A 13,951-nucleotide genomic window follows, 5' to 3' on the forward strand; every position below is an offset into this window, starting at 1 on the left:
GCCACCGACCTTCGGGTAAGCGTACTCCAAGGCGGCCTTCGAGACACACGACAACGCAAAATCGTCGAGCAGAAATTGATAGCCAAGTTCCGCACCCATGAGGACGGCCTCAACCGGGATCTTGGATTCATGTCACGCTACACGTAACCCCACCAGCGAACAAAAGCTATCTGTTTTTAATATAACGGGTCATTTGCTGGCTTTCTCTGCCTTCCGGATGTTTCTGCCTCTTTTTTTTTGTTGACAGTATATTCGGGGGCTCTGTAGGTAACACCTCTCTGTCTGAACACTGTGATTGCCTTGGCAACGGGCAGTTGCAAAGACTATCTGTAATCACCATGTATTGTTCTGTGATTTATAAATGCGTAGGCTTCGAGGAGTTCCTAACATTTACCTGAGGAAGGAGGAAGCCTCCGAAAGCTTGTAAATTTCAAATAAAATCGTTGGACGATAACTTGGGGCTCGATTTTGGGATCGTGTTTCCGGCGGGTTCCCAGCGGGGTGGCCCCGAAAATCCCGATATCCGGTCACGTGACCGGATCGCGACGAAATCCCGGCCACTTCCGGGTACCGCGCTGACGTGCGGGGCTGCGCGCGCAAGCCCCGCTGGTGGGAATCCCGCAGGCAATTAAAGCCAGCGGGGTTCCACTTGAGAGTACTTACCTTGCTCGTTGTGGTCAGTTAATGAGCTGAAGCAGCTGTCAAAAGAGGAAGTGTGGGATTTTCGGTTCAAGGCAGTGAGTTTCCCACACTGGGGGAAACAGTCCCTCCTCAACCAGGCGTGTTGCAGCCAGCAGCCTGTGGCAGGTGCCAAGGTGCGCTCCACGGGGGAGAGCCCTCACCCACGCAGGAGGCCACCGCGTCACATAGGGCAACCCCTGCCCTCCACCACCCCCCGCCAAGCCAGAGGACAGACCGACACGAAACCGCAGCCCCAGTCCGAGGAACCACCCACCTACCCTGCACAACCCCTCAGACCAACACCTGCCAGATGGGTGGTGTGTGGAGACCCTCGGAGGACGAAGAGCATGACCAGCCCCAGCAGCCTCGCAGTCCACGCCGTCCGCCGCAGAGACGTGGATCCCCCCAACACGATGTTGTTGCACGCCCACCTGCACAGCAGGAGGGAGGGCTACCGCAGAGAGAGACGCATCGCAGAGGGCACTACCCTCGCCACAGGGTCCACAGACCGAGGCGCAGCTCCCCGGACCTCTCCGAGCAGCAGTGCACAGGGAGGCGCAGATTCGCTCGACATGTAGTCGCGGAGATCTGCAGCCTCTTTCATGCCGAGCTGCTCCTGGCTGGCCCCAGCACCAACTGCTTACCTGTCGCTGTCAAAGTCACCACTGCCCTCCACACCTTCTCCTCCGCATCCTTCCAGGGTGCAGCCGGCTACACCGCCGATGTCTCTCAGTCGTCTGCGCGGACGAGCCCTGCAAATACACCTGCACCTACTCTGCAGTAACACGATGGGTGGCATCAGTGGTGGGTCCTCACAGTGATACCCAGGAGCGGCCATTATTGGACACAACGGACAGGATTCGCGGAGACATGGCAGTGGTGGTGTCAATATAATGTGTGCTGTTTGTTGCTCTGAAATTCAATATAGGTAACACCCATGACAAACCCTCAGACACCCTTGTGCACCCCCTTCATGCTGACGACACGTTTGCCTTACGCTGCCTACTGCACATATGTGATGCATGCCCTGTGGCTGCAGCACAGGTGGTGGCAGGTTGAGTGAGGCTGGCCGTGAGGGAGATGCACGGGAGGGTGAGTATGGGATGGAGCAATGAGATTGTATGAGGATTGGGTTGCGTGTTAGTGGCAGGATGAGTACTGGCGAGGTGAGTAGGTGGAGGTAAGATGAGGATGGGGTTTGAGTGGGTATGAAGGGTGATGTGACAGAATAGTGTTGGCGGTGCCGAAGGAGATGTGGGGTGGGGGCAGTGTTGTGGCAGACGGAGTGTAGGGGAAAGACTTCATGTTCTCACTGCGGCTGACCTACTGCGGTCATTGCAGCGCCTCCTGCACTGTATGCAGGTGGGCCATATGTTGGTGCCGCAGGTGACCCCCTCTGTCACCTCGAGCCAGGCCTTCTTGGTGGCAGAGGCAGGCCGCTTCCTCCCGCCCGCCGGGGGGAAGATCTGTGTCCTCCCCCTCCTCCTCACCCCATCTGATGATACCTGGGGTGAGGCATCATTAAACTGGGAGCAGCCTTCCCCCTGGGCTGCTCCATGCTGCAATTTGTTCCATTGGTTGCAGCATCTGTCAGTGGAGGACTGCCCCTTTAACTAGAGAGCCTCCAGCTGACAGATCGTACTGCGCATGCGCAGCCCGACCGACGCGCAGGCCAGCGCCGTGGACCCCGGAGGAGCAGATAATTGATTCCTATTAGTGGGTTGCCTGCTACGATCGCGTGGGCAACCCACTAATTTCGCCGAGCGTGTTGACCACGCTCCCGGAGGCCCGCCCGCTGGGAACCCGCAGGCCTGCTAAATTCGAGCCCTTGGTGTTGTAAAATTGTTTACAGTAGTTGAGTGGCAGGGAGGAGCAGTTAATTTTCTGTTTAACATTGCAAAGGAGAATTCAGAGCATTGGTAGCAATAGGGAAAAATGTGCAATTGCTAAAAGATCACAAGTTTAAAGTTCACAGTTTTAATTTTCTGATCATGGACCTTCCCTGATGTTTGAGGAAGGCATGTACAGGCCAGCAATACAAAAACTGCATTGAGCTCAAACTGTGATAGGAAAAAACTGTGGCCCGTGGAATCTAGCAACACTGGCAGCATTCAGGAAGTTAAACTTGTGCTAAATTTGAGATTTATTAATGTATCACCACAGCATGGACTATATATAAACAGATCAGTGACAAAGTTGACAAAGAAACCGAGCTTTATTAACTTAATGGAAATTTCCTCAGTATTTCAATATGTTGCAGACTGGCAGATTGATCACACAAGGCCGTAAACATTTTCCTTTTAGATTGGATGGGAACACCTGCCTAGATTTTCCACTGATGTTAAGCTAGTTACGCCAATGGTACTAATCAGAAAATCTAAGCCACAATGTCTTATAAAGCACTGTGTGCTAGTGGCACGCTTACATCATCAGCTTGCCAAAATGAGCTTTCAGGCCATGATATTCCCAGCCAAAACCACTGCCTCCTGTCATCAAGGCAGCAGAGAAGGCATTCATTCCAACAAATTTGTAAATTAACTCAGATGGCACAAATGGGACTTAGAAATAAATTAATTTATTGTGAGCAGATTCAAAGGGATGTTCAGCATGGGTGAAGTTATAAGGGGCTGAGATGTAGGTGGAGTTCTAGCAGGTTCTCAGGGTTGTAACTATAACTAAATACAGGGGGTCCATTGATACAGTCTTTTACAATACATAATAGTAACTATCCTGAATGAGATCATATAGGCCCTGTTCCAGTCTACAAATCATGATTTCATTAGAACTCATCAGCGACTGGTAATTTAAAACAAAAAGAAAAATTGAAATTGTTGATAGTGGAGGAAAAAGGCCTTGAAAATGACAGTTCTAGCTTTGGTGCCAGGGCTGCCATTTCATCATTATAAACCAGTAAGATAGTGTACTGATACTGCCTTCAGCATACTCTGGTATTCAGAAGATAATTTAATCAAAAGGAAAAATTGGGAAAACAACTTCAATTTCAATTGAACTGTGAAACAGTGCCTGGTAAAGAGGACCTGCTGATGCAGACTAATTAAACAGTTTGACTTACTTTGTTGTTATTAGTAATTTGTATTTTGAATATAACAGCACTTGCTTTTTCACAGTTCCCTTTATTACCTTAACAAAATTTTCATATTCTGATCATTTTAATAGCTTTATTGTTTTGAGAAGAGCAGATATTTATCTAGTTGCTAAATAGACAAATGATGTATTGTAGCCAATAAAGGGCATTCATGCTGGGTTTCATTTTCAAACTTTTGTCTTCGAGAATACTGCAGGGTCACCATGTCAGGGGGGAGTGACAAAGGGGAGAGTTTTTAATTATTTTCCACTGCTCAGAAGACTCCTTAAGCTTGGTAGTACTTTAGCTCCTTTTTCAATACTAAAAAGTACATGGGGAATTACTTCATTTTATGTAAGGGATTTTTTTCCCTCCTCCCCTTTCAAAATTAACAAGCATCTAGTTTATTCACCCATGGGTCAATGAGCTGAATACCGTTGCAATTGTCCTTTTCCTCTTTTCTCTCTCTCTTTCCCCTGAGTGAGGAGGGCGTATTGTCTGTGTCAGGATCTTTCCAATGACAACTTTACACAGTGGATTAAAGGCGGAAACTAGCCCCAAGGGTCCTACAGCTGTGACTCTCCTCTCTCCTTCTCTATTGTTCTCTAGAGATGTGATCTGCCAAACAAACAAGCAGCTAGTCACTGGCTGCCCTCTGCCTACAGTCACTTTGCTTTCTGGCTGCTTGCTACTGAATCGCTTCTGTGTTTGTCCATTTACATTTTACTCTTCTCGAGGATTTTTTTTCTCTCCTAAGCACTGATGAATTTTCAGTTAAGGCTTGGAGACCTTTGTGAACTGCTGCATTGTCTGGGGCTGGTCCAACTGGTTTGTGATTTGATCTGCTTGCCTGCACGAAAGAGCCACTGTTTAGCAGCCTTTTAGAAGTATATATGTGCGTGTCCTCTATGTGCTGTTTCCCAGATCACTCAGGTAAGATGCCTTGTATTTTTTTTAAGCTGATGTCCCTAAATGCACGTCGCTGACTTGGTCAGGGATACAGTATAATTGCTGTAATACACCCAACAGGTGACGGAATGCTGGCAAAGTTCCTAAAGCTGCAGTGGTCATAGTAAATAGAACAAGTTTCATTCAGCAGCACCCTTTCAAAATTAAAGTCAGTACATTTGCGGGGGAAGGAACATTTCTTCCTTTGATCATTACTAACGAGTTCTTTAGCTGTAAGCTCCTATTACTGAATTTTCTCCTGCAACTAACAATTGTTGTATTGTTGCTGCAGTAGTGTGCTCTAGCATTTCTAGATATTGTGGCCCTGAACAAGAGCAGCAATATCCCTCAGCTGAGCTGCAATAAAATAGCTTTGTATTTTTGTTGTATTTCAGGAGAGTGTTCATGGAGAATATTTGTTTTTTAAAAAAATGATCTGGGTACATGCTGTATGAATTATATTACAATATTATAAAAGGTCAGTTGCAACATAATTTGAATTCAAAGTGCATTGCTTGCTATTTAAATATCAAACACACTATTTTAGAACTTTGACACCTTCCTTTTTATCAAATTGCACTTGTGTTGAGGACTGACCAAGTGTTCCTTTTTTGCAATAGCGACTCTTGTCAAAGTTATTATTCCCGCCACTAATTGCAATGATGTGTTCCTGTTTTTAGTACACTTAATTCAGGGCAAATGTCATTGTATTAGATGGTCTAACAGATGAGGTTCCACATTTCGCTTTTTGATGTAAAAAAAAATCTTATTTGAACTACAGTCCAATTCATATAACACCAATTTGGATATGCCAGCTGCTTATGTGAAAAGTTTTTCAAGTTTGGAGCTCTTTGCCACTCCCCTTCATTTCATTTTCCATCTATAAGATGGATAAGATCAGTAGGAGTTGACTGTATCTGTAAGTTTGGGTGTAAACATATATGTAGGTAAAATTTGAAATATTGAAAATTGAGATTGGTATATAACACCTGTTTGTGTAATTCAAATGGTTTTAATGAATGATAAAAATTGGGACAACTATAAGTATAACTATAGCAATTGCAGTTTTTCTTTCCATCCTGATTTTCAAGGATACAAGTGCAAACAAATTGAGCCATGCTAAACATCTCAATCCAATAAATGATTCATAACTAAGAAGAGGTTGATAGTTTTAGATTTTGCTATAACATGGGTTCATTTTTATAATTCAACATTCAAGTAGGCTGCGATGCTTTATCTCAAATGATATAGTGCTCTGGTCAGATCACTCTGATTTTCCTTTTATGAGATATATTCTTGGTCTTTCTAAAAGGTCTTTCAACCTGAGTTATGTTATTATGCATGGTTGATTTCACTTATGCACGTTTACTAACACCCTAACATGTCCCAAGATAATCCAGCCCCTTTAAGTTTAGTTTGAACAAGTAGGACAATTTGTTTACACTACATCGTGACTTTTTAACAGGCGGGAGTTATCACATGACTCTTCATTCCCCCCCCCCCCCCACTGAGTATTACCACGTAAATAATCATATGATTTTCATTTATCTTATTGCAATAGCTTCGGCCTTGGTGAAGACTCGGTTCTTGCACAAGTGCTTCAAAGGTCAAGTTTGCCACTTGTATGGCCCCATAACTACAAGCTGCTATTCTGATACACAGGTGGTTTATCCATATCCGTGTTCTTTAGTAGATTCTGCCTGCAGCATTTTGGGGCCTTGATGTCTGACCCATATCAAAAAGCAACATTCGACGGGGCTCTTGATGGAAGTTAAAGTGACCATTGCATTAAGTGACCATTCTAAGCAACTCTGTCCTTCTACTCATAGTTGGAGACATTACTAAAATTGCTTTAAAACGTGGGTGTCCTGCAGCCAGAAGTCATATCAACATAAATCTGTCAGTTTTTCCCGGACCAGTATCAAGGAAGACCTACTTTTCATTGCATCTTCTGGGTTGCTAGTGGTCTTAGTAAGGCAAGTGAATGCCTTAATGCTGTTGCGAAGGCAGCAGGGCATTTTGGTGATGATGTCATAGCATCATGCACTAACATCTCAATTATCTCTTCAGTGACATCATGTTACAATTAACTACTCCATGCATGCATCCTGGCCATAATGTCACAGCCAGCCTGTAGATGCATGGAATGTTGGGCACCTTTAGTGCAACCAGTTTCTAGGAAGATTGATTGCAGGTTAAGAAACTATGCACAGGAGGGCAGGTCAGCTCACTCTTGAAAGACCACAGTAGCACTATCCAAAGCAGATTAAGATCAGTCAGTATGTAATTCCTTGCTGCATCACAGAGGTTACAGATGCCCTCTTTCATCACACCTCAGCCTATGTACAATTTAACAATGTCATGCAGCACAGTTGGACAGGCAGACCTCTTAAAAAATGTGTGGCATTCTCTAAGTACAAAGCATCATTGATTTCACTCATTTGTGTACTTTCATATGATGTCCTCCCTTTTGTCAATAGAAAAGGTTACTGTTCATTTAACGTATAGATGTTATGCAACTACAGGCAGAAAATAAGCAATTAACTGTTTGTTTTCTTGCCCATGGTCATGATACACAAGATTTTGATAGAAACAAGGGTTTGACAATTGCACAGTAGGCTCTTGGAAGACACTCCAAATTTAGCCATTCACATCTTGGCAGAGTCATCAAATCCCTCAAGAAAGTGCCCAAAACAAGGTATGTTCTGGAAGAAGAAATTAAGTAGAGCAGATTTAGATTATTAAAATGACATTTCTGATGCTTAGACTGATCTGGTGATGGGTTGATGTGTGAACCAGAATGAGGCAGCAAACTAATAGTGATATTTTGCAATACTGTACAAAATTATGATTGAAAGAGGCATATAGATGATGGTGAAAATGAGCTTTTCTATTCAAACAAGGCACAGAAATTGTTAATTTATAAAACTGTGACTTACATATCCCAGCCTGATTTTTTCATTTGCTGGTAAAATAACGGTCTATATTAATAGTAGTAAGAAATAGTGTTCATCGTTTATTTTTATTTAAGTGACAGTGTACGTGTGCTTTGTGAATATCTGTCTTTGTCACCTCCAGTGCTCTTCGGTAACATTTCATAGCCTCGCAACCATATGTGTAAAAAAAAATGTTTTCTCCTGATCTCTGTTCTATATAGAATCTCTTACATTTAATCTTAATATCTATATCTCTTTGTTCTAGACCCCTCAACCAAGGGAAACAGTGTGCTTCCATCTACCCTGTCCTGTTCGTCATAATTTTAATCACCTTTATCAAATAACCCCAGAATCTCTTTGTTCTAGTGAAAACAGCCCTAATTTTTCCAAGTCTTTCTTCGTTTTTGTATTTCCTCATACCAGGCAGCATCGTAGTAAATCTATGTTGTGCCCTCTCCATTGCCTCAACATCCTTCCTAGAGTGTGGAACCCAAAACTGCACACAGATACCAACTGTGATCTTATTGAAGTTTTTTTTTAATTGATTCACCATTGCATCTCAACTTTTATATTCATTACCTCTTGCTGTAAAACACAGTAATTCATTAGCTTTTTAATGGCCTTCTCCACTTGAGGTGCTGCTTTTAATATTTTGTGAATCTGAACCACTAAATCCCTTTGCTCTTCCACATCACCCAGCCTTTACCCATTCAAAGTATAATTACTTTTTTAATAAGATGAACCACCTTACACTAACATTGAATTCTATCGGCCACTTTTTTGTCCATTCTAAATTCTTATCAGTAATCTCCTTGCTGCTTCCTTTGGTCCTCTATTATTTACTATGCCTCCTATTTTAATATTGTGTGCGAAATTGGACACCACTCCCTGTAGCCCTCTATCCAAATCATTGATGCTCACAGAAGCAGTCCCAGAACAGAACCTTGTGTGACTCCGCTACCCAATTTCAACCACACTGAGAAAATGCCCTAAACTCCTCCTATCTGTTTCCTCCCTTCTAATCAGTTTTTAATCCAGTTTGCTACCATTCGCTTAATTCCATACTCAATCTTCTCCAATCGTGTCGTACCTTGTTAAAAGGCTTTCAGGAAGTCCATGTATAGTACATCCACTGCATTTTCCCTATTCATCATATCTGTCACCTCCTCAAAGAATTTTATCAAGCACCATCTTCCTTTCTGAAATCCATGTTGGCTTCTAATTATTTTCTCCATCTAGATATTTAGTAATTTCATCTATAATTAAAGATTTCAAATTTTTCCCTTCCACAGATATTAAACTAACTGGCCTGTAGTTTCCTGGGGGACTGGTTGACTTTCTCAGTCTTGCTTTCCTGTAAGAATGATTTGAGTGACAATTGTTGATAAAATAAATATATACAATTTAACACACTACAAGCATTGATTATTGGGGACCGCTCAAACTTCTAGATCATCCAGGCCATGCACTGCCTCCCACCACTATACCGTCCTTATAAGGGGTGAAGGGTTTGATGTTTTGCACTCTCTACTAGTTAATGTCGAGTACATTGTTGCCTGTTGAATGTAACATTTTGATCAAACAACAGTATGCAGTGCATGAAATGAAACCTTAGAAAGCGAAGCACAGACTGCAACGTGTTGTATAGATTACTAGACGTAGTGATTTATGGAGTGAAATATCTAACTAGCTGCAGATACTGCAAATAATTAGAGAACAAGCTGTCTTAGCTATAACTTGTCATACATATTTTTAAGCCTGTATTTCCCCTTACGTAAAATGTGCATTACCTGCCTTTTGTGCTGCATTTGCAACACATTGGTTGATATCAGGTCAACAACACTGTTTTGTGAAACTAGTCACTACAGTTTGATACCTGCTACCTTCTTGAATTGCCATTGACATCAGTGCAAGATGAATACAAGTAATATTCTTATAGCTGTAAAAGATAATTACAAATGAGACCCATATTCTAAGTACCCAAATATAGTGTTGTGCAAGCTAATTGAGAGTCATACTTTTTATTTTGGTATTTTTTCTTAAATTGAACACCTTTCTATCATCCTGTGTACAGCAGGTGCAAGAGACCATATTAATCCTAGTGGTACTTAACCCTCACACTTGCTGTACCTACTACATAGTTGTTAGACCCTTAAAGGAGTTTTTCTTCCTCCCACTCAATCATCTGTAATTTGCAGGGTAGTGCCAGTAAACCTGGCCTTCCTGCACCTTATTAAACAGATGATCTGGTCATCATCTCATTGCTGTTTGTGTGCAAATTGGCTGCTCCATTTCCCTACATTACAACAGTGACTACACTTCAAAAGTACTTCATTGGCTGTAAAGTGCTTTGGGACATCCTGAGCACGTGAAAAGCATTATACAAATGCAAGTCCTTTCTTTATCTTTCTTACTGTCTTCATAACACTTCAAATTTGTCACTCTACAGATATATTTCCTCACATTTGCTATTAATAACTCAAGTGCCAATTGTGATTAAGAAGTGATTAGAGACCTTTTCATCACTTGTGATCAAATTAGCTGTTTATTGTGCATCAAAGCCCAGACTAAAATTGTGTAGGACAGAAAGTGTGCTAGAAAGAATAGGAATTATGATTAACTCGCATTGGCTGCCACGTTTCCTACATTACAACAGTGACTACACTTCAAAAGTACTTCATTGGCTTTAAAGTGCTTTGGGACGTCCTGAGGTCATGAAAGGCGCTATATAAATGTAAGTCTTTTTCTTTTTCTGAACATACTGGCCTCAAAGTTCTAATGGGGGCAAGGGAGGTTATTGGGTGGATTGATCACTTGGGGGCTAGAATTTGGAGCAGTTCCAAATCAGCCAGGGATCTGCCCATGTTGCATTCTGTTAAGTTTGTGATGGAAATGGGACTGAATTAAAATGTGCCCACATTTACTGTGTGCAGTATGAAAATGATGGATTTGGGATGGAATGATGTAGTCTGCCCACATAATGAACATGTGGTCTCCATACTTAAGAAAAGACATACTTGCTCTCGAGGCAGTACAAAGAAGGTTCACTCGGTTAATCCCGGGGATGAGGGGGCGGACATATGAGGAGAGGTTGAGTAGATTGGGACTCTACTCATTGGAGTTCAGAAGAATGAGAGGCGATCTTATTGAAACATATAAGATTGTGAAGGGGCTTGATCGGGTGGATGCAGTAAGGATGTTCCCAAAGATGGGTGAAACTAGAACTAGGGGGCATAATCTTAGAATAAGGGGCTGCTCTTTCAAAACTGAGATGAGGAGAAACTTCTTCACTCAGAGGGTGGTAGGTCTGTGGAATTTGCTGCCCCAGGAAGCTGTGGAAGCTACATCATTAGATAAATTTAAAACAGAAATAGACAGTTTCCTAGAAGTAAAGGGAATTAGGGGTTATGGGGAGCGGGCAGGAAATTGGACATGAAGCTGAGTTCGGATCGGTCAATGCCCTGTGGGTGGCGGAGAGGGCCCAGGGGCTGTGTGGCCGGGTCCTGCTCCGACTTCTTGTGTTCTTTAGATTTGTGGTTGGGATCAGATCAGCCATGATCTTATTGAATGGCGGAGCAGGCTCGAGGGGCCGATTGGCCTACTCCTGCTCCAATTTCTTATGTTCTTATGTTCTTATGTAACTGTATTTAACAGGCACTTGTGTCAGAAGTAGTTTCTTGAAGGAGAACTGCAAAGGCTAAAATGATCCAAAACTTTTAACTTCTCATTGTCTTGGTGTTTCAATAAGTTTTTTCAGGGGTGCACCATGAGAGCTTCAGTCTTCATATTGCAGTATTTTGGGAAATTCCATTTCTACTGAGTATATTTTGCAGAAGGTCATCAAAGGCAACTTGGAATCACTAAGATCCCCATACCACTGAAAGAGTGTGTACCTGATAACCTCCTAGCCCTCTGAGATGCTGCTTTGGAGAAATTAGAACCTGGTAGTCCTACATGAAGATGGAATAGTTTTAATGTTGTTTAATATTCTCTTACACTTCCTTTTTAATCTTGATCATTGTTCATCTGTTGACATAAAAGATTGGCAGCTGAATGAGAACTTTGACATTAAAGATGACTTAGAAGAAGACATTGGATGCATGAGACAGAAGGTGGTTTTAGAGGGATCCAAATGACAGAATGACTCCATCTGTGATTGTCTTGTTCACTGACACCTCGGGTGATGCAGGAATACTTAGGGCATGTAGTAAACATTTTTCTCTGTGGTTGTATGGAACAAATTAAATTTGGCACATAGCTGCCACAGCACCTACCTTTGCTGCCCTGATCATATCATCGAACTTTTCCCGACATTGCAGGGGTGTCCTTGGCGTCAGAGATTCCACTTGGAAAATCATTGCCTCTGTTGTTTCTTCCCTACTTTCCCCTCAAGATCCTTTGACATAAACCCTTGGGTTTCAATGATTTGCCAACACTAAATTTGAGAAACTTCTGTAGTACTATTTCTCTTTGAATAGTGATCTCCACTAACTGCTCTATACCCACTCCTGGTAGTTCATCAATCTCAATATCCACCTATGAAAATGGAGGCAAAATACTTATTTAGGGATAGATTTTCAACTTGTTGCCCAGGCATAAAACTGGATCAGCTGATATGGGAACTGCCTGATTTTCATTTCCCTTGAACTCTTCATTCTTGCATCACATCTCCAACCATGCACCTAAACTCCCTCAGCTCACTATCCTTCAAGTCTCTATACCCTCATTCAGTCTCACCCTTCACATAAGCTCTCCCACCTACATCCACAGCTACCCACTCAACCTTGCAATATCTTGAGGCCACTTGCTCTTGTTCACCGACAAAGCTATCTCTGAACGCTTGTTCATCTTCCTTACCACCCATACCTCCTGCCTTCCCCCAAACTCACTACCCTTGCCATCTTCCCTTAGACGAAACTATCCCTTAGCTCCCTCACTATCAAACTCTCAACTCCTTTCTGCCTCACCGCTGCCCTCCACCTATTAGACATCTCTGCTATACTCCAGGAACCCCCCAGTACACTGCTACTCTGGCATTTCGGACTTGTTCCTGATAGGCTTCCTCTCAACTCTGAATAGGGCAGCTTTCCTTTGATGCACCTCCTGTAGCAGCACCTCTGGGACAGCATCTGCAAATGAAGCAGTCACCCCTCTGTCTTCTGCACTTCCTCACTTATTGGGCAAATTTCTTATTTTCTGCTCTTCAACGCAGCTCTCCTTTAAGTGTGAGAAACAACCATTTACGGGTTGCTACTGAAATTGATCCATATTAATTAGCTACTGTGTTTACACCATTGAGTTTATGAAATCTGAAAATTGCTTTTGTAAATAAAATGAGATATCAAGCATACGTGACTTCCGAGACCTAAGAAATAGAGAACATGCTTCAACTTGATTTATGCTTTAATTTTGTATTGTGGAAAATATGTAGCTATTTTTCCCCCTCGCTCTGATAGGGTAGATACAAAGAAACTATTTTCTCTGGTGGGGGAATCCAGAATAAGGGGGCATGACCTTAAAATTAGAGCTATGCTTTTTGGGGTGAAATTAAAAGCACAGTTTTTGTGGGATTATGACCCCACCGCTGGGATAAGAGGAGCAAATTTAGTAGCATAAACTCAGGGAGTGGACTCATGGACCCCAGTCTCCCAGAATCCAAACTAAAACTGTGGCAATATAAAAATGGCTTACCTCAGCACAATCTTGGCCTGTGTGGCTCACTTGATGAATAATCTTGCTAAGCCTTCAATATGCAGCTATTATCTGCTTTTGTGGGATGCCAGGGCAGCTAGTTCATGGTATTTTGATGTTGTGCGTTGGTGGCAATCCAGAGTAAACTTGACGGATTTGCTAAGGCTGCTCATGGGGATGATCCAGTAAAACATGGGGTTGGAGCCACCTTGTGAGATGTGTCAGGAGCTGACAGCCTTAGCACCCCACTAAGTGCTGTATTAATGCAACTATCATTGCACATATTACAACGTAGTCTCAGTTCTTTACAGAATATTCCCAAATGAATGGAGGTTGTATAGGATTTTATTCATGTCTGTTTGGCGGCTTTGTGTGGAAAGCGTCTGGTTTGCTGCATGTCACTGAAATACTAGTTTGTGAAATCACAAGGTGTTTAGCAACTCCAACTCTTAATAATTTTCCATCCAAGTCTTGGTGAATGTGGTTAAGGACATTTGGATTATGTAAGTGTTAAAAACTTAAAGGGCTCTCAATCACCAATCACATAACTGCTTATTGTTCAATTTATTATGTTTTTTGTTTCTAGTTGTACCCAAAGAAGTGCTTCTCC

The 13,951-nt window shown here is 42.6% G+C and overlaps 1 protein-coding gene across 8 annotated transcripts in view; it reads left to right on the forward strand.

The window, feature by feature from the left end:
• LOC137322872 (spermatogenesis-associated protein 13-like) overlaps window positions 1–13,951 on the forward strand; it is a 296,919-nt gene that overhangs the window by 168,926 nt on the left and 114,042 nt on the right. The gene's annotated exons all lie outside the window — the stretch shown is intronic.

This window comes from Heptranchias perlo, chromosome 6 (assembly GCF_035084215.1).
Source record: "Heptranchias perlo isolate sHepPer1 chromosome 6, sHepPer1.hap1, whole genome shotgun sequence".
NCBI classification, from domain to species: Eukaryota; Metazoa; Chordata; class Chondrichthyes; order Hexanchiformes; family Hexanchidae; genus Heptranchias; species Heptranchias perlo.